The following is a 21,251-nucleotide window of genomic DNA, read 5'->3' as shown; positions in this document are numbered from 1 at the left end:
AACCCCAAGACAGGGAAAAACCCCAAGACAGGGAAAAACCTTTGATCAATTCTTCTTATTATTATATCAAATGTTCAATAGAGAGACATTGTACAAAAACTCAAAATTGACTTGCCAAATCAAGGTCAAACAACCCTGTCAAATCTGCAGCCAAATTCAACCCTAACCAGAAAGTCAAAGATGGTAATTGCAGCAACAAAACATCCCCTTTGAAGCTCAGTCAAAGGCAGTCAAAATCAACCTCCTTAGCTGGTCAAGGTCAGCTGAAAACAGTCATCCAAACAATAGTCAAACTTGGTCAACCTTAAGTCAACTCTACGGTCAAACAAGCCAACGGTCAATGCAGTTCAAAATGCATAGGAATTCTCAGTTTTTGTGCCAAACAGTATGGCCTGCCAAAATCGAAAATTTCCCACAAAAATCATAGTCAAAGGATGAGTCAAAGTGCATGGTCAACACTAATTATACCCTGCAACAACTCTGAAATTTCGGCCCTGTAATCTACCCAAAAATGCGTCCTCCTTTCCAGGTACACGTGTGAGATGAAGAGCTTCCCAATACCTGTACAAACCAATCAGATGATGAGAGAGAAGAATGTGTGAGTGAGTGAGATGCAAAATGAGGTTGGAGGTATTTCTTATTTATACAAGTTGTTGATGGTGAAGTGACATGTCTCTTGGGCTTCATGAGCCTACATGATGTGGCCACCCTAAACAATTTGCACATGTGTGGGCATAAATTCAAAAACACATTTTTCTTTGTCCAAATTTGATGATCTTTAGGTCAATTTTGGTCCTCTAGAAAAGAGGAATTCAATGCAATCATCATCTCCATCAAATGAGTTGTCCAAAATGGAATTTGGCCCTAGTTTCCAATTTTAACATATGTCGACCTTCATTGATGATTTCTGAAGGAAGACTTGGTTACACCTTCTCAAGAACAAGGACGAGGTATTCGAAAAAATTCAGGAGTTTAAGAATGAAGTGGAGGACCTAACCAAAAGAAAGATCTAGACTCTGAGGTCAGACAACGTTGGAGAATACACCTTCAAAGAACTGATAGCTTTTTGCAAGGAAGCGAGGATCAAGAGGGATTGTATTGTTCCTTATAATCATGAATAGAATAACGTGGATGAAAGGAAGAATAGAACTATTGAAGAATGTGTCAGTGCCATGCTACCTCAATTCAATGGGGAGAGGCATGTATGACAATTTTTTACTCACAAAACCGAAGTCCTCACAAGATTCTAAAAAACATGACTCTGGAAGAAACATTTATAGAAAAGAAGCCAAGTATGGATCATCTTCAAATATTTGGGTGTCTTGTGTATATTCATATATCCAAGGACAAGACAAAAAGTATCCTCCTAGTCTAAAGGGAATCTTTGCTGGGTATAATGCTTCATCAAAAGTGTATAGAATCTATATTAAGGAGGATCGTCAAATTGAAGTAAGTAGGGATGTCATCTTTGATGAAAGTATAGCTTACAAGAAATCAAAGGATGTTCTGGTTAACTCTGATGAAGAAGAGATACCTATATTTGAGGATATCTCAAGGGACAATGATGGTCAATATCAAACATCTACTCAAGAAGATGTTGAAGGTCCTAGTGAGCCTATACAACAAGTGATTGTTCCAGAAAATTGAAAGAGGCTTGCTTGGTTGAGAACTACTCTACAAGAAGTAGAAGGACATACAACATTAGGGACCTTCAAGGAAAGTAAAAGACTGAAAAGGTATTCTAGGTATGTTGCATATATGACAAAGCTTATTGAAGCAAAATCTTCCTCCTATGAAGATGCAACTAAACATCAAGAGTGGAGGAATGCTATGTAGGAAGAGCGCCAATCCATAATGAAGAATGATGTATGGGAGATTGTCCCTAGGCCAAGTGACAAATCTATAGTCACTTTAGAATGGATTTACAAGATAAATCACGCTTCAAATGGGAGAATTGATAAAGACAAAGCAAGGTTTATGGCAAGAGGCTTCTCACAGAAAAAAAGGATTGATTACAAGGAGACCTTTGCTCCCATAACTAGATATACAATAATAAGATCACTCATTTCGTTGTTTGCTACTATGAGATGGAAAATCCATCAAATGGATGTCAAGACAACTTTCTTGGATGGACCATTGATGAGGAGGTTTACATTGCGCAACCTCAAGGATTTGAAATAAATCAGGATGAGACTCATGTCTGTAGGTTGAAGAAATCTCTATATGGCTTAAAGAAAGCACCCAAAGCTTGGTATGAAAGAATGGACGCATACCTATTGAGACATGGTTTTACCAAGAGCACTGCATATCATAACCTATATATCGGGGTGGTCTAGGGTGAACCAGTTATCATACTCGCATGTGGATGATCTACTAGTCACAGGTGAAGAGCATCAGATTCAGGATTGCAAGAAGTAGTTAGCAGCTGAGTTCAATATGAAGGAACTTGGGATTATGCATTATTACTTGGGACTAGAAGTATGGCAGAAGCTAGGTGAGATATATCTTGGTCAAGCTAAATGTGTGATCAAGATACTTCAGAAGTTTGACATGATGGATAACAAGCCTATGATGACTCCTATGATTACCAATCTAAATAAGTTGAGGAGTTCATAGTCTAGTCCGGTGGAACCTACTTGTCACAGACAATTGATTAGGTCCTTGATGTATCTCGTAAATACAAGACCAAACATTTTTTTTGTAGTGAATGTCCTCATTCAGTTTCAGATGGGGCCAAAACATGATCATTGGATTGCAGCCAAGCATGTTCTAAGATATTTGCGTGGAACCACACATCACTGCCTCCAATATACTAGTAATGAAATCCAACTCATGGGATATACAAATTCAGATTGGGGTGATAGTGAGACAAATGAAGAAGCACAATAGGTGGATTCTTCAGCCTGGGGTCTTCCATGGTCTCATAGATAAGCAAAAAGCAGTATATTGTTGCTTTGAGTAGTCCTAAAGCAGAGTATGTTGTTGCAAGTGAAGCCCGTTAGGAAGCTATTTGGCTCAAGACGTTATTATCATATTTGTTTGAAGGACCGATTAGCCCTACACATATACATTATGTCAATGAAAGTTGTATAAGATTGACAAAAGACCCAGTGTTTCATGCTAGGATGAAGCATATAAACAACAAATACCACTATGTCAGAAGCTTGGTATGAGAAGGAGTCCTGGCGTTGCACTATCTACCTACAGATGAACATGTAGAAGATATTTTAACAAAAGCATTACCAAACAAGAAGCTTGAGTACCTGAGAGGTAAGCATGGTTTGATGGATATCTCTTCCCTAATTGAGAGGGAGTGATATTAGAAAGTTCTTGTCTTTATGGGTCAAGCACTAGACTAGGACTAACATCTGTAAGTATTAGTGAAGACCATAAAGAAAGAATGGAGTATGGATGATTAGATAAGCATCTAAAGATTTTAACTTCTTATGGATTAAATAATCCATGAAAAAGAAGTTGTTGACCGATACTCTTTGAGGATGAGGTAGGGCATCCAAGATAAGAGTACTTAAAGAGGATCGATATTCTTTGAGGATTCAAGATTGGAAATCTAATATAAGAATATTCCTAAAAGGGCATACACGATGAACATCTAGATGGGGTACGTTCCTTAGAGGTAGTGTGGCAGCTCACGTAAAGCCTCCCAGCATAATGCTCTCGAATAAGGATGAACTTGTCTAGTTAAGGCCTTCAAGGACAATTTTGGTTATGATAAAGATATTGAAAAAGATGGCTTATCAATCCGACTCTTCTTTTGAGAATGCTTCAAAATTGAGGTTTCTTATACCATGTAATTGGATTATGAATACCTCCCTAGTTAAGAGGGAGCGTTGAAAACTGTAACTAGGTTTGGGCTTCATAATGACCTAATTTAATCATGACCATGTATACTCTTTATAAAGAAAGAAGAAAGAAAGAAAAAGAAAATATATTTTTATTTTGAAGTATGGGTTTCATACTCAAGTTTGAGTCAAAAACATGTTCTTCGTGCTTTTAGGTTTTCTAGGTCTTTCTAGGATAAAGAATAATATTGGTCATGTATCATAGTCCCATTTGGACTCATTGTAATAAAGAAATATATTTATTTTATCAAGAAAAAACCATTTCTATCCTAAGACCAAGTTGCCCCAAGAGCAGATCAAGTCGGCCTAAGGGAGGGCTATTCGAACCTCAAGAAGGCTATAAATACAAGGAGCTTGACTTGGGCTAAATCTCTCTCTCTATATACACATGTACAAAGTTAAAGTGTTTGTGAAGCTACTGTTGCAAGAGGCCGAAATTATGAGGAGCAATTGCAGGGCCGAAATTCTGGGATGAAGTTGCAATAGGTCGAAGTTTGGAAGCTTCCTTGGAGAAGATATTGTTGGGGGCTGACTTGGTGCTTGGTAGGGTTGTTGGCTTTGTTATTTGGGTCTTGGGGGTCTCTTTGTAAGCATATTCTATAGAAGAAGAGAAGCATTTCTGGGTTTTCCCCTTGGAGGGGTTTTGTCTTGGCTTGGAGCCTATATCTTGTGTACTTTATCTTGTGATCTTCATTGTTTTAGTAACTTCTTGATGAACAAGATCTAATAATGTAATAAAAGGCCAACACATATCGCAAGTAATTATCAAGCTAAGGAAAATCATCTATAATACATAAGTCTCCTGATTTTCCGACATATTCATGTTTTACTAAGATAGAAAATTTGAATGCCAAATTCAGATAAAATTCACCGCTTCATGAGATCCACAACCATGGAGATGGCAATGAAGCACCAGGACGTATTGGAGCATGTGTGCTCCATCGCAGACATGGACTCTGCATAGAGACAGTTGTTTGTCCATGGCCTTGGCTGGGACATAAATACAAAGTCTCTCAAGGCCCTCTTTTCCTAGATCAAGGAACTGGTAGAAGGTGTTGTTATTATGGACAAGAACACTGACAAGAGTAAGGACTACATATTCGTCACTTTCAAGCACATGGATGGTGCTCATAATGCCCTAAAGGTGCCAAACAAGATGATCGATGATCGCATGAGGGTCAGTTAGTTGGCCTCTGCTAGTTCACAACCTGCCTAGCCTGTGTGGGATGTCTCTACCCAAAAAATCTACGTTGGGAATGTTCCCATGGACATGGTAGCAGGTCTCCTACCGAACCTTTCTTCTCAATATGGAGCAATAGAAGGGGGCCACTATGGTTTGATAAGCAGTCAGGCAGGTCGGGAGGTCTTTTGCTTTGTATTTTCAAGTCAGTAAACGCAACTAAGAATGCGGTGGAGGTGCCCATGAAGACCATCGATGGGCATCAGATGTTTTGTATGTTGGTCGATGGAGGGAAAAAGTCGAAGCCTGATTACATTAATGCTCTTGGGGGATCTTATGGGTCCAATATCAAAGGCTTGAACTAGTTAGGCAATGTAGTACCTTTAAACCTTGTAATGTAGTTTGGTGGTTTGGGTCATGGTTTTGTGAATCCAACACTCAAGGTTAACCAAGGTTCGAATCCAACATGATTAGCCACACATAAGGGCTTAAGCCATCATGGGTTTGGTAGTTCCACTTTATCTAGTTTTAGAAGCCACCCAAACCATAGTGGGATTCCTGGTGGATCCATGAATCATCCCATGAATCTGTCTTCTATGAACTCAGGGCTCTCTTCTCATGGAAGTATGCATGGTGGGTTAGGCCAAGTCCCTACATCATTGGGGATGGGTGGTTATGGAGGGCATGGTGGGGGTTTGGGTCCATACGACGACCCTCCTCAAGTTTGTGGTTTCAGCGGTGGTCAAACAATAGGAGGGTATGGAGGTATTGGAGGTATTGGAGGAGGATCTTTGTATGGAGTACCGCCAACTTCAAGAGCTTCTCAGTCAGGTAGATTTCCAGAAGGAAACCATTATTCCTTGTCATCCCATCAAAATCAACGACAACAATCAGGGTAATTAGTAGCACCAAGAGTTCCCGGTGGAGGGGTATATCAAGGCATGCCACCGTTTTACTCTGTCTAGCCATCGTAAATGATGAAGCAACCTGTCAGAGCATCTTCAGGCGTATCTTCTCGGTCAAAGTATATTCAAATATTTATTTTCTTGTCGGTCAAAGTATCTTACGCCTAAGTTTTTCCTGCTAGCCAGAGCATCTTCCAGTTTTTTTTTTACTATTTTGCATGTCTGCATGTGATGAGGCCTGTTAGAGGATCTCCAGACACATCCAAGCTAGTCATATAATCTTTCGACTGTTTTTTTGTTTGCGAGCCTTGCATCCCTTTTCTTTTAGTTTTATGTTGGGGTTTGTTGACCCGCATTGTAATGATTAGATACCCTTTAGATAAATTATATTTGGTACTTCCTACGAAGTATTTTGGCGAACCTGCATACCCTACTATCCTATTTCACAAACAATTTCCACTTAAAAATAATTATTAATTCTTTTTTTTAACACAAATAAAAATAAATCACCTCTTCACATAATTACTATTATTTTATCACATCTGTACATGGTTATAATTCCTACCTAATTATTATTATTTTTTCACATGTGTACATGTTTATAATTCCTACCTAGGAAGAAAGGAATCTTCCATAATCTTCAAGTAACATCAAGAAAGATATAACTAACGTACTAGATATTCAAGCACATATGGAGGACGTATATGACCTTAACCATATATACACACTTCACAAAGGATTTATCTTTTGATTTTGCCTAAATTTAGTATGCTTAATATCCTAGCAAAGAATAAGAGTGTTTATCATCAATGGCTATTTTGTCATGTTCGCATGAACTATGTCCTTTTTCGTATCTAAACAATCTAACGTGTGCCTCCTCTTCCCCTTCTCAGGAAGGTCTTCTTTCATAGATACAAATGAGATGGTGTATGCCTCAAGAATCATAATCTTAACAAATGGGATGGTGGATACCTCAAGAATCATAATCTTATTAATTTCTCTATCACACCTCACCAATGCGTTTTTCTTTCATAGGTACAAACAGGATGGTGGATGCCTCAAGAATCATAATCTTATTAATTTCTCTATCACACCTCACCAACAAGTTTTTTCGTAGTACAAAAGCCATCTTATTAATTTCTCTGTCACACCTCACCAACAAGTTTTCTTGTAGTATAAAAGCCATCTTATAAATTTCTATGTCACACCTCACCAACGAGTTTTTTCATAGTACAAAAGCCATCTTATTAATTTCTCTATCACACCTCACCAACGAGTTTTTTCATAGTACAAAAGTCATGTTTGGCTTTAATCTTTGATCTCCAACATAATTTACTTCGAAAAACCTTTAACTAAATTAACATAAACATAAACCCTAACATAAATATTGAACCATTAATATTAATATTTGGTTTTAGAACCAAGGTATTGAAAACTCAAAGCATTACCAATAACTTATGGAATCCGTCAACACTAATAACACAACTCTTAATAAACTTAATAGAAAAAATAATAACCTTACTTAAATATTACTAATTTATTATTAAATATAACAACTTTTATACTTTTCAATCTAAATAATAATTTTTCTTAAATCTTACTAAAATATAATAACTTTGACAATCTCCTAAAACAATCCTCTCTAAACACCCACTGTTGTAACAATCTCTACTTAAAAAAAAAAATATTATAAAATATTTTTTAATACATATTTATTTTTTTATTTTTATAAACACACATCTTCATAATTTAAAAAAAACTAACAATGTAAACCATCCAATTTTTTTTTTAACAATCATTATAAAAATACATTTTATATTAAAAACTATAATTTTTAATCATGAAAATAAAAAATTAATTTCTTACCTATAAAGACACCTTCAATCCTAAAAGATAATCTTTACCATAATATCATTACCTGCATGATAAGTAATGAATAGTCCTTTTGTAATGATCAATAATAGCATTACCTACATAATAAGTAATGGATAGTCCTTTTGTAATAGTCAATATGTTCCATCCTTTTGACAATATAAAGGGCCCACTCAATGGTTGATCTTTTTTTTCAAGTATATTCATGATTAATCCATTGTGATGCATTTCTAATGATGGTGTAATAATCAGTATGTTTAATCTATTTCATAACATGAGGAGTTCACTAAATTGTTGATCTTATTTCCAAGTATCATCATGATTGAGCTTCTCCGATGTGATGCATGACTAATGATGTAATAATCAATGGATTACATCTTATTAGTCCTTTTCTAGGGCAAGGCAGGGACTATAATGGTCAATTGACCCTTTACTTAAAATTAACAGGAATCAAATTTTATAAATTTATAATGCGGCACTAAGTGTTGATTTTATTACAAGTATATTCATCGCTTGTAGTGATGTATAACTAATGATGTGGAACTTTTTAATACGACGTGGAACCTTTTAATAAAATTAGTTTAAAGTTTAAATATAAAGTGTGATTATTCGGCATACTTAAAAGAAGGTTATTTATGCATAATAGAAAAAAAAAGGAGGGTGTTGATTTTATTACAAGCATATTCATCGCTTGTAGTGATGTATAACTAATGATGTGGAACTTTTTAATACGACGCGGAACTTTTTAATAAAATTAGTTTAAAGTTTAAATATAAAGTGTGATTATTCGGAATACTTAAAAGAAGGTTATTTATGCATAATAGAAAAAAAAGAGGGTGTTGATTTTATTACAAGCATATTCATCGCTTGATGTGATGCATATTCGATTTAGTTTAAATGGTTGAAAAGAATAATTGTTTTCTTTTTCTAAGTTTATTGCTTTCTTAATAAATATACACCATAAATATATTGGTGTATGACCTTAAGTTTTATATTACAAAACGTCGAGTTTATGATAAATTTGGTTTAATCTAGGGATCATTCTCAAAATAAGAAGAAGTACTTTATATAGTTCAGAGTTCAAAAAGCAGGGAAAAATGAATTGTATTAGCTAAAAATAGCATGATTACCCACGATTTTTTTACATTTCAAAGTTTGCAATGTCATTTTTGTTATAATCTTTCCTACCCATGACCTGTTTTTAACTAATATACTTATCTAAAAAAAAATCAAAATTACTTGGAGTTTTAAATGTAAAAACTTTGCAAAATACATCTCTAATCTTATTGCATTTTATGTCCATGATTGACTATTATCTTATTTTGTCTTCAGAACAATGCATCTTCTTTTTTCTGAGTACCTCAAGGACATGAATATTTAATTCAAAAGGGGTTGTGGAGGAGTAACAAATCTAGGCTCCTAAAGACGTTGGGCTCATAGCTACTAAAGGAGGTCATAATGTTAGTTGGAGTTCTTTCAATTGCTTTCTTAACTTGTCATTTCAGCCTCTCACCTTTGAATTAAAGCCTAATGCACCCATAAACCTATTCTCTTGTTTTGTTGCATGCCATGTTGCTGCCCAACCTCAAACCATGTGGTGTCATTCATGTCAGCATGGAATTGAGCATGTCGATAAAGTTCTATTTATACTCAAGGTTCTTATGCCCCACACGAGGACTAAGTTTGCCATTGAGTTTGCTTCAAAGTTTAACTTGTGGGGGAATGTGGAATGCCTTAAAATCTTTAATGGATTTTAGACTCAACTCGATCCTTGTTTGTATACGTTGTAACTAAAGATTGTGTGGGTTAGTATTTAGATTAAAAGGCCAAATGATATTGGAGTCTCCAACGATTTTTCATCTGTGAGCCATTTTTTTTTTACTCATTGCATCAAAGAAAACCATTCCAATTGATTATTTGATGTTGTGCCTAGTCCACCAGTACTCTATTTTGATTTTTACTCCGGAGTTATAGATCGCTCCACCCCCACCGCACCTGCGACCCCTAGGTTTGTTTCAATGCTCCATAAAAGCAAGGACATATTAGTCATGAGTTTTTATCTAATTCTAAAATTCTTCAATGGAAAATGATATCTACCATTGGCTCTTAATGCTAGAAGAGTGTTTTGAAGTTCAATATGGAATTGAGCTAGCCATCTTGTTTCAAAGAAGTGCAGTGCTTGAGGCCTTTGCAGTTTCATATTTTGCTATATATATGTTCTATTAGTAGGGTCTTGACCCTTTCTACTACCACCTCTAGTTTGATTTGACTGTTTTGAAATATCATTATGTTGCATGTCGAAGTTCAATATGGAATTGAGCTAACCATCTTGTTTCAAAGAAGTGTAGTGCTTGAGGCTGTTGTAGTTTCATATTTTTGCTACATATATATTCTATTAGTAGGGTCTTAACTCTTTCTACTACCACCTCTAGTTTGATTTGAATTCCTTAATTCTGGAGCAATAGGTTCACAAACTTCAATAGGTGCTAAAGTTGTTTTGCATTAGAAAAATAATGGGACTACTCTGGAGAAGAGTAATTTGCTTGTTGGGTTCAACTATTGAGCTCCACATTTTGTGTTTTTTTCTTTTCTTTTACCTCGTCCAATATTGGCTGTCATGATGGATGGGGGAAAGGTTTAAGAATTAATGAAATACCCAGATATCTGAATGAAGACCATTTCTCCTCAATAGGAATCTAAAGGATTTGTTGCACTATTGCTTGTCTCAATTTGCTTGCATTTCACATAATTAGAAGGAGTTTCCATTTGTTTATTCGTCCCCCGGAGACTTGTTTTTCTTTCTTTCTAATATTGCATTAAATCTAGATGAAATAATTATGGATGCCCCTCCCATCAAAAGGGCGTCATTTGCAAATTAGGCGTGGTTAATGTTTTTGACCCCTCTAACAATTGATAAACCAGTCAAGTTTCCAATATTTCTCTAAAATTCTAATTTTCTACTTAATGAGTCTTCCATGAGAATGTATAAGATTGGGAGAGTGGACATCCCTGCCTTAGACCTCTCGAAGCTTTAAAAAACCCATTTGATCTCCCATTCACTAATGGGGATTCTCTCCATGACTCCAATTCGTTTTCAGAAGGCCAAGAATTTGACCTTCCCCAGGGGCTTTGTCAGAATATCGGCAACTTGCTCATCAGTCCTAATGTGATGGAGCCTTATTGCTCCTCGTTGTACCATATCCTGGATAAAGTGGTACCTGATATCTATATGCTTGAAGCGATCATGAAACACGAGATTCTCTGATAATCAGATCCCACTCTGGTTGTCGTAGAAGATCACGGTGATATCCAACACATGTCTAAACAACTCACTGAAGAGCTTCCTCAACCAGACAACTTCACAGGAGGCCATATTAGCAGCTATGTATTCGGCCTCGGCGGTGCTCAAGGCAATTGATTTCTGCTTCTTGCTCATCCAGGATATCGAAGCAAAACCCAAAGAAAAACAACATCCATAAGTGTTCTTGCAATCCACCACACTTCCAGCCTAATCAACATCAAAATAACCATGCAGCCTCACATGTCCAACAATGTATCTCAATCCATGAGTGATTGTACTCTAAAGATATCTCAGAAGATTCTTGGAAGGAATCTCATGTATATGATGAGGCTCAACCATGTATTGGCTCAATGTGTTAACTGCAAAACATATGTCCGGACGAGAGTTCACCAAGAACATTAGTGCTCCTATGAGTTGACGATACTCAAAAGCATTTCCCAATTCAGGTCCAACAACATTACCACATAACTTCTTAAAGTTAAGTTCCATCAGAGTAGTCACAGGCTTGCAGTCCACCATCCCAAACTTTTCCAATATCTTCACAACATATTTTCCTTGGGAGAGGAAAATTTCACCTGGCTTTTGCCAGACCTCCAACCCTAGGAAATAGTGCATTGATCCTAGGTCCTTCATCTCAAATTTAGAAGCCAAATCCCTCTTAAATTTGTGAATGAGAGGGTCTGCACCTGTCAGAAAGAGGTCGTCGACATAAAGCACCAGAATGAGAGGTTTATCATTTTCAACCTTAAAGTAAAGGTTCAGATCGACTTCACTTCTAGTGAATCCCAACTTCATCAGATAACTATCAATCCTCTCGTACCAAGCTCAAGAATCTTGCTTCAACCTGCATACATGAGATTCCCGATCATGTACTTCAAACCTTTTGGGTTGTTCCACATAGACTTCCTCTTTGATTGAACCATGCAAGAAAGTGGTCTTGACATCCATCTGATGTAGGTTCCATCCTTGCGAGGCAACAAGCGCTATGATCGAGTAGATGGTGGTGTATCGGGCAACAGGTGCAAATATTTCATTGTAATCTACACCTTCCTTTTGAGAGAAGCCTTGGGCAACAAAGCGAGCCTTGAACTTTTCTGCACTTCCATTAACTCCATGCTTGATTTTGTAGAGCCACTTAGAGGTGACAACCAATTTGCCCTGGGGTCTAGGGACCACATCCAAGACATCCTTCTTCATGATTGACTCATATTCTTCATTCATAGCATCCTTCCATACTTGTTGCTTCACGGCTTCTTCGAATGATGAAGACTCATTGTGAATGATAGTGCTCATGGCGGTTAAATATTCTTGATACTTGTTCGACTTCTTGCTTTCACGAAAAGTCCCCCTAGGTGCAATGTATCTCTCGGCATCTTCCAGAGTCTCCCTAAGCCATGAGGGTCTCCTTTTGGAGGAGGAGGGCTCATGAGGAGGAGGATTAATAAGATCCATAGGTTCATTAACATTAGGCATTGTTTCATTCTCTTTTTCACCCTGATTTCCGTTGTTAGCTTCTTTGTCCTTCCTTAGGATAGGAAGGTTGTTGATCTTCCTGAGGGCCATATCTTCGTCGAAGGTGACATCATGACTTATCTCAACTTCACTTTGACTAGCCACATAAATTCTATATCCCTTAGAATTTTCACTATAGCCCACAAAGATTCCTTTCTTCCCAGATGCACCCAATTTGCTTCTTTTCTCTTTCGTCACATGAAAGTATACGGGGCTTCCGAAAATTCTAAAATGAGATACATCAGGTTTCTTACCAGTGAACATTTCTTCGGGAGTCTTGGAGTCCAATGCTTGATGAGGGCATCAGTTTTGAACATACACAACGGTATTTGCAACTTCATCCCATAGAAACTTCAAAAGGTCTTGATCATGAAGCATGGCACAAATAACTTCTACAGTAGAGCAATTCTTCCTTTCAGCCACACCATTCTGCTTGAAAGTGTATGGCATTGTAGTCTCCCTCTTAATGCTAGCTTCTCCGCAATAATCTTGGAATTCATTGGATTCGTACTCGGTCCCATTATCAGTCCTCAATATCTTGATTTTCTTCTCGAATTGGTTTTCGATCAATGCTTTGAATTGTCAGAACCGGGTGAACACTTCATCCTTCTTCTTCAATAAGTAGATCCAGGTCTTACGAGAATAATCATCCACAGAGGTGAGATAATATAAGTATCCTCCCAAGGAGTTTACAGGCATAATACCAGATATGTCAGAGTGGATCAATTGCAATATGTTTGTGGTCTTGCTATTACTTGAGGGAATGGTCCCCTTGTAAGTTTTCCTTCGGCACATCCTAGACATACACCTTCATGCTCTACTTTGAACTCGGGCATACCTGTCACCATCTGTTTCACATCAAGTAGGGCCTTATAATGAAGATGGGAGAACCTCTGGTGCCATAGTTCAGATTGTAGAGATGTGTCGCAAGACATGGCTCCCAATGGACTTCCTCCAACTTGATATAAAGTTTCAACCCTAAAACCAAGAGTAAAAGCATCTTTAAAATTTCTTTTCCAAACATGTACCTTTCCATCGATACAAGCCACCTTGAATCCTTTGTCTTCCATTGCCGAAATGGACACCAGGTTCTTCTTGAGATCGGGTACATATAGTACATCTTCCAAATGAATAGCGTTACCTTCATTCAATTGAAGAGTAACATTCCCTACTCCCTTCATGGGATAGGTGGCATCATCTCCAAGTTTGTCTCCCTTTCTATTAGATTAGAGAGGGCTTCCTCGTATCCTGTGAAGTGCCTTGAGGCACCACTATCAATCAGCCAATTTCCCAAAGCGTCCGGAGGAGAGGCAGTGGAGAGGGCCAATATAAGATAGTACTCTTTTTGCTTATTGTTAACAACATTGGATTCATCATACATGGAGTTCCTTGATTTCTTGGAGGGTCGACCATTTCCTTGATGTCCCACATTCCTTTTTCCCTTGCCATTGGACCTTCCATTCCTTTGATCGTTGTTGTTGAAGTTGCCCCTTGAATGACTGTGACCATCATCATGCGACATGTCCCTTCTATTTGGACACTCCCTTGCATAGTGCTCAAACTTATTGCAAACAAAGCATCTTCCCTTCCTTCCATTTTTGAATCCGGATCTTCCTTGACTTTGCTTCTTTGAACCTACATTATTCTTCCTCTTGGCATGAGTGAAGAATGCAGTGGGGTTGCTTATATTAGAAGGCATTTCTTGCTCCATCATTCTTATTTCTTCTTGAATGCATCTCGAAAGGTGGGAGTCCTCCAAGGGTGGTGAGAGTAAGTTCCCTGTCAGGAATGACTTCTCCAATCGAGAGTAAATCATTCTTGATCTCAGTAATCCTCAAGAAATAGGATTGAATGTCCTCGTCCTTTCCCTTCTTAATATCCTTCAACTTATTCTTGAGAAATAGAATTTGATTAACATTACGAACCTTGAACATGCCGACTAACCTGTCGTAGATCTCCTTGGAGGTCTTCAATTTGGATATATAGGCCACTAGATGCTTGTCAATGGAATCCCTGATAATCTTCTTTGCTTTGACTTCAACCTATTTGTACTTGGTCTTTGCAACAACCGATACATTTGAAGGAGGTTCAGGGATTTTACCCTGCACATAATCCATCACTTCTTTTTCTTCCAAGGTCAAATCAAGAGACATCTTCCATCCATGATAGTCAGATTTATCATGAAGCTTGTCTTCAGCCGGGAAGTAGGATGAGGAACCCATTGAACCTTTTGTCCTTGTCCAACTGTCTTTGGTGATTTCTCTTTCACTCTTTCTTGGGCTTTATCTTCACCTCAGCTCTGATACCATGTTAATTTTAGGAAACAATGGTATGTTCTATGCTTTAGAACAATTTTACTTCAATTTCTTTATTAGCCCAATATCAATATCCGGTTTAGCAATCACATCAACATGATAGTAAAATGTAGATAGAACATAAACATAAACAGTAGAAGACAAGCTACGGCAAGAGGACACAAGATGTGGCACCAGCTAGGGAGAAACCCCAATGTGGGGAAACCCTTGATCAATTCTTCTTATAATATTCAATAGTTCAACAGAGAGAGAGTACAATTTACAAATTTGATAATTTATAATAGCAACAAAAGAGCCCTAACGAGAAAAGTCAATGCTGGTCAACATGGAAGATTTGACCCTCATCAATTCGGTCAACTTCAGTCAACTTCAGCCTCCAAACAACAAGACGAATCAACCCTCAAAACAGTCCGAAATCAGTACAGTGAAAATCTGGTCAAACAGTCAACCTGTTGTCAGCCCTAGCCATAGTCAATGTTGGTCAAAGTCAATGGATTGCCTTGATTTCCATGCATAGAAATGCAACCTGCTGGGACAAAATTTCTCCACCAAAAATCACAGTCAAAGAGGTCAATGATGTTGGTCAAACTGTCCCTGAAATTCGGTCAACGCCCAAAACAGAAAAATCCCCTTCTTTCCTTCACACTTGTGGAGAGAGATGCTGCCCAGAAATGCATACCCAATCAATGAGGAGAGAGAGAGAGATGTGTGAAGATGAGTGTGTCCAATGAGGCTAAGTCACCTTCTATTTATATGCCACATTGAGGATGAATAGATGTGATTATTGGGCTTCTGAGCCTACATAAGTTTGTTGGCCGACCTTGACAATTTGTCCATAGTCAAAATAAATTCATAATCTCATTTGTACATGTTAGAATCGGATGATCTCCAGATCAATCCTACACCTCTTGGAGAGAGGAATCTAAGAAAAATATTAGCTGTCATAAATAAGATGACCCAGGTGGAGTTTGGCCCTAGTTGCCAATTTTAACAGATATCCATGGGGAGTTGATATATGCCAATATCCATTTTATAAATTGAGAGTTGAAACCATATTGACAAAGAAATGCAAATAAATTTTTCGTCAAACCCTATCAAATGCATTTTCCATATGCAATTTAATAAACATTCCTTTCCCCTCATGCTCTATTGGAGTGGATGGCTTCTTGTACCTAAATTATATTATCCATGATTTACTTGTTTTAGATACATCCACCTTGGTTTTCAAAGAATAAAGATGGAAAAAAGATTTGACTCTACTAGCAATGATCATAGATATTAATTTATATGAAACATTACTTAGGAGTATATGGGGAAATCAATTGAAGAGGGATTTAATTATTTTGGAACAAGAGCGAGAAAGGAAGAATTGATTCCTCCCCCCATTTGAATTGATTTGTGGATGTACGAGATCATTTTTGTCAAATCATAGTTTATAGTATCCCAATAGGTCTTGTAGAAGTCTGTCAAAAACCATCAGGGCTCAGTACATTATCCGAATCGAAAGTCTAGAGAGTCTGCCACACTTCTTGAATCTTAACAAGCCACATTAACCTCTCATTTTCCTCCTCATTGGGAATTTTGGGTATTCCGACATTTCTTCAATAACTCTAGGTTATATGTTCCAACATTTCTTCAATAAATTCTTCATCCTCATTAGATTGTTCTAAGTACAAGTCTGCAAAATGTCTTAAGGCTTATTTTTTACTATGTTCAAATGAATTGAGGGTCTCTCCCTCTGCTATTTTTTTTAATCTTACATTGTTCCTCCATACCCTTTGACTAACATGTGATGGATTAAATGTGTGTTTCTATCTCTTGATTTTAACTACAAACTCCTTGATCTAAGGCACCACATTTCTTCCTCACTTTTTAAAGAGGTCTAAAGTTTTTGGAAGGCTAATTTTCTTCTGTCAAGGAGCTCTTTGTGATTAGTTGTCATTCCATCTTTCCTTGAGTTCCTCTAATTATTGCTTACACGTAGATACAATTTTTTTTTAACCTATGATTGACTTTTCCCATTCTTTTAAAGCTTTCTTGAATTTTTTGGTTTTTTTTGCTCCCAAATGAAAACTAGGAATCCTTCAATCCACTAACTCCATTTTGTTAAGACTAGTTCAAAAAATTTAGGTTCCTTTGACCAACTAAGATTGTAGCAGAAGGAGAGGGGGATATAGTTGTCTATAGGAGAGACAGACAAATCGATAGGGTGACGGTCTGAATTGCCCCATGCAAGGATTTTGAACAAAGGGATATTGACAAAGGGGTGTTTTCATCTAAGATGGATCTTTGAATAAGGAACATATCTAATATTTCCATGATATTTCTTGGTTTGATTCTTCTATTTGACCAAGTGTATTTTCCATTTATAGAATTTGGATCACACATATGAAGGATGAGAAGAAATCTTCCAGTTTTTATCAAAATGGATCCTTGGCCTTGGAGCCCCCTTTTTTTCTCACATGCTCAAGTTGCAATATTAAACTCACTGCAAAAATATTGTTGATTTCCCATTATGTGTCTTTAAGGTTTAAAAGCATTGTACAACATGTAATCTTATTAGAATAAGCATTGGGCATATAAATGTTAATGAAATTATATGTTTTATCTGAGGAGATGTGAAGGAGCTTTACAACTATCCAATTTGAAGAAACACAATCTTGAATGAGTTGAAAGTGAGATGAAGACCAAATTGTACAAATGCCTCCTGAAGCCCATCTTGAACTGATCTCTTTAGTTACATCGCCTTTCCATATTTTCCTGCTTCTTAGGAGGATGACGTCCTCCTCTAGTTTAATCTCCTAGAGTAGTAGGATTTGTGGTCTTATCATTAGAATCAAGTTCCTCATTTATGCCCATTTTAATAATTGTCTGAACCTCTATAGTTCCAAGAGATGGCTTTCATCATTAATTATTTTCTTTAGAGGCTCCCCCTGTAGGGGGTCCATTACCACTTGGATTCTTAATATTTCTGGTGTTTTTTTTATAAATCCCATCGAAGTATGATGTGTTCTGATTCCTTTATCCTTGTTTTCTTGTTCTTCATGTTTGTCTTCGTTGTGTTTCCTTATATTCCTTGTTGATCTACTTACTGTTGAGTCTCTTATTGCTTCTTTTTCTGTGACATGCTGAGTTGAATTTTTGAGCATCCAAGGAGGGTTGAGACCCTTAGATCTGCTAGAAAAGGAGGCCACAAGGCCTATGGAAAAACTAGAACAAGTGTTGAGTTCCTCAAGGCTATGTGTAGAGGTTTATAAGGTTGAAATGTAAGGTTTGTGTAGGTTTTAGAGGGCAGTTTGGATGTCAAAGTTAGGGTATCTCTGAGGTGTGGAAGGAGCCCTAAAAGAGGGACGAAAACCTCAATATTTTGTGCACAAAACCATGACTGTTAGTGTTATTAGAGGAAACATCTTGAAAGGTATGTGACTAGTTTTCTATGTGATGAATGCTTGGTCGATGTAGTGATTGAAGTTTGGGTTTTGGACAATGGTTAGAGCAACCCTAAGTACATTGTATTCAGTTGTCATACATTGTTAAGTGGTATGTGCAAGAAGCCCTAAGTTTTCCATCTTTGGTGGAGCAAGGAGGTTGTGTGTGAGTTGATTCTTGAAGGTCTAAGTTTTGTGTAATTTGAGGAGACAAATTGTAGATGTGTGGGCTGCCAAGTAAGACCTAGTTTAGTGACTTGGTGTAACAAATCATTGATAAGAGGGTTGTGTACAAGAAGCCCTAGGTCTGTCATCCTTGGAGAAAAAAAGAGACAATAAGAGGGAAGATGTGATGTTCCCTAGTTCTATTGCCCTAGGAGCAGCTAGGAGACAATGAGTGGGAAGTTATTTGAAACCTTTAGTTCAACATTCTGGGAGCAACGGGAAGGTTGATAGGGGGAAGTATTATGAAGATCCTGAGAAAAGTGATAATGGAGCTTCCTTGTCATTGTTTAGGGCAAATGTTGAAGTCCCTATGAGCAGGCATCTTAGAGGAGCAAGAGGATTGCTAGAGGGCAAATCTATGAGCCTATGATCAATAACCTTTGGAGAAACTAAGGGGTTGATAGAGGCAGTTTGAGCACTGAAGATGCAAGCAATTTAGGAGCAACATAACTACTTGTGAGAAACAAAACAGGTGGAAAAGGATCTGCCACGTAGATTGGTAGTCATAAGTTGTTGACTCCAAGCCCTAGTTATTCTTGTATTAGGGATAATTGTAAGGGCCATGATCCCTGATATGTGAGCCCTATGTTTGTTGTATTAAATTTTATAATATAACAAGTTTTGGGATAAAAATTATCTTGTGTACTACATTGATTCACTGCTGCACATTTTCCACTGTGAAAAGTGCTTGTGTTATGGCATTTTGGTGTGTTTGTGATGGTGAACTTAGACATCAACTTGATTCTAAAATGTGGTGGACAAATCAACATGGGATCAAAGCTACTTTGAAGGGATAATTGAATCAAAGTGTGCACAGTGAAGCATCTCAAGAGGGAGCTAAGAATTTGCCTAAACATGGAGCAAAGGGTTTAGCTGAAAACATGGAAGTGTGGTCTTGACTAGCCAGGTGACAAGATAGGTTGGGAGTTTTGGTGGATTGGTGGAGAACTTGGTGAACAACAGTTTGTTGTGTGGCAGGTTGTAGATCATGGACTTCCAATGACTTGTCAAATATTGTTGGGACTACTTAAGGGGTGCTTTGGCATGAACAATTTATCTCCGTGTGAAGGACATGATGATATCATGCTAATATCTTCATTGGCTTGTGAAGTTGCACATACGAGATTGGATTCATGTGTATGTGAGGTATTGACCCAAGAAGATGAGATCACTTGCTGAGTTGAGTTACGGTGTTCAAGATGTGTCCCAATGTTCGACTGCAGGTTAAACTAGCCTTGGAAGGACACAAGTTCAGTAGCAGTGTGAGCTAATGGAGGTTGTGTAGACTCAGAGAGAGTCTAGCTTCAAAGGGAGTATGCCCTATTGAAGTTTGAATCTTTGGGTTCTTATGATATTGAGGCAAAGACACTATCGAGGATAGTGTGGTTCATTCTAAAGGGTATGCTATAGTGGTGAATGCCAAAGATTGGGCTAGTGTCACCAACGATGACGAAATACTTCAAAGTGGAGTAAGTACCTCCCTCACTAAGAGGGAGTGTTGAATTGTGTAGCTTGGGAGGTACTCCCAAAAACCCTAGGATACTAGGTTCATGAGGGGTCGACCCACAAAAGTGGTTTGTGGGAAATGTACCAAACAATGAGTTTTGTACTCAAAGTTATGGTTGCTAGACCAAGTGGAGAAAATGACATTTATTCATTGATTGCATGTGGGGAATCCTTGAAGGGCTAAGGGGCACCTAAGGCTTCGATGGTGTGGCGAAAGTATAATGAAATGCCTTAATGATAGTGGGGTTTTTAGTGTTTGGTTCAAGTTGGCTTGACCAATGTAACATGGCCCTTGGTGGAGGATCAAACCACCATAGATCACTATAAATAAAGATGAATTCGAACTCATTTGAACACATTGCAAGTGCATTCATCAAAGTGAAAACCAATTTGAGGATCCGTAGACCTAAGGAGCCGAGCTAGAGAGTGAGGAAGGACATGATTTGATCTGATTTATTATGTTCTAGTTTGGCCAAGATCAAGATATTTGGTGGATGTGAATTTGTGGAGGGTTCTAGGAATGTAAGTACCACAAAATATTATGACAGGACGAGATGAATTTTTGAGCATCCAAGGAGGGATGAGACCCTTAGATCTATTGGACAGGGAGGTTCCAAGGCCTGTGGCACAACGGGAACAAGGGCCAAGTTCCTGAATTCTATGCGCAAGGGTTTATAGGGTTGATCAGTGAGGTTTGCATAGGTTTTGGAGAGAAGTTTGGAGGCCAAAGTTAGGGCATCCCTGAGGTATTACATGAGCCCTAAAAGAAGGTTGAAAACCTAAGTATTTTGTGCATAATACCATAACCTTTCACGACTACTAGAGGAGATGTATTGCAAGGTATTTATCTGGTTTTCTATGTGATGAATGATAGGTTGATGTAGTGGTTGAAGTCTAGTTTTTGGGCAATGGCTAGAGAAACCCTAAGTATAGTGTATGCAGTGGTCATACATTGTTAAGTGGGCCGTGCAAGAAGCCCTACATCTGTCATCTTTGCTGGAGTAAGGAGGTTGTGCATGGGCTAATCCTGGAAGCCCTAAGTTCTGTGTTATTTGAGGAGACAAATTGTCGATGTGTGGTCTATCAATAAGCCCTAGTTTAGTGACTTGGTGTTGGCAAATAATTGATAAGAGGATGTATACAAGAA

At 37.7% G+C, this 21,251-nt stretch overlaps 1 protein-coding gene and 1 pseudogene across 1 annotated transcript in view; one reads left to right on the top strand and one right to left on the bottom strand.

The window, feature by feature from the left end:
- Positions 1-21,251, bottom strand: part of LOC149191103 (uncharacterized) — a 251,372-nt gene that overhangs the window by 199,899 nt on the left and 30,222 nt on the right. The gene's annotated exons all lie outside the window — the stretch shown is intronic.
- LOC149191104 (UBP1-associated protein 2C-like) lies at positions 4,753-6,005 on the top strand (annotated as a pseudogene).

The sequence above is a fragment of the Pinus tabuliformis genome, chromosome 3_1 (genome assembly GCF_031772625.1).
Source record: "Pinus tabuliformis cultivar Carrire ecotype Pingquan chromosome 3_1, CPIR1, whole genome shotgun sequence".
Classification (NCBI taxonomy): domain Eukaryota; kingdom Viridiplantae; phylum Streptophyta; class Pinopsida; order Pinales; family Pinaceae; genus Pinus; species Pinus tabuliformis.
This window is presented reverse-complemented; position numbering and strand designations above follow the sequence as displayed.